Below are 431 nucleotides of genomic sequence, written 5' to 3' on the forward strand. Positions count from 1 at the left end.
ACGACCCCCCCCCCCCCCCCTTTGTGTTCCCAGCTCTAGCGCTAGGGACGACCCCCCCCTCTTTGTGTTCCCAGCTCTAGCGCTAGGGACGACCCCCCCCCCCCTTTGTGTTCCCGGCTATAGCGCTAGGGACGACCCCCCCCTTTGTGTTCCCCGCTATAGCGCTAGGGACGACCCCCCCCCTTTGTGTTCCCCGCTATAGCGCTAGGGACGACCCCCCCTTTGTGTTCACAGCTCTAGGGACGACCCCCCCCCCCTTTGTGTTCCCGGCTATAGCGCTAGGGACGACCCCCCCTTTGTGTTCCCCGCAATAGCGCTAGGGACGACCCCCCCTTTGTGTTCACAGCTCTAGCGCTAGGGACAACCCTCCCCTTTGTGTTCTCCGCTCTAGGGAAAGAATATCTCGCACATGAAATCATACAGCCTCACAA

The sequence above is a fragment of the Mixophyes fleayi genome, unplaced genomic scaffold, assembly GCF_038048845.1.
Source record: "Mixophyes fleayi isolate aMixFle1 unplaced genomic scaffold, aMixFle1.hap1 Scaffold_62, whole genome shotgun sequence".
In the NCBI taxonomy this organism is placed as follows: Eukaryota; Metazoa; Chordata; class Amphibia; order Anura; family Limnodynastidae; genus Mixophyes; species Mixophyes fleayi.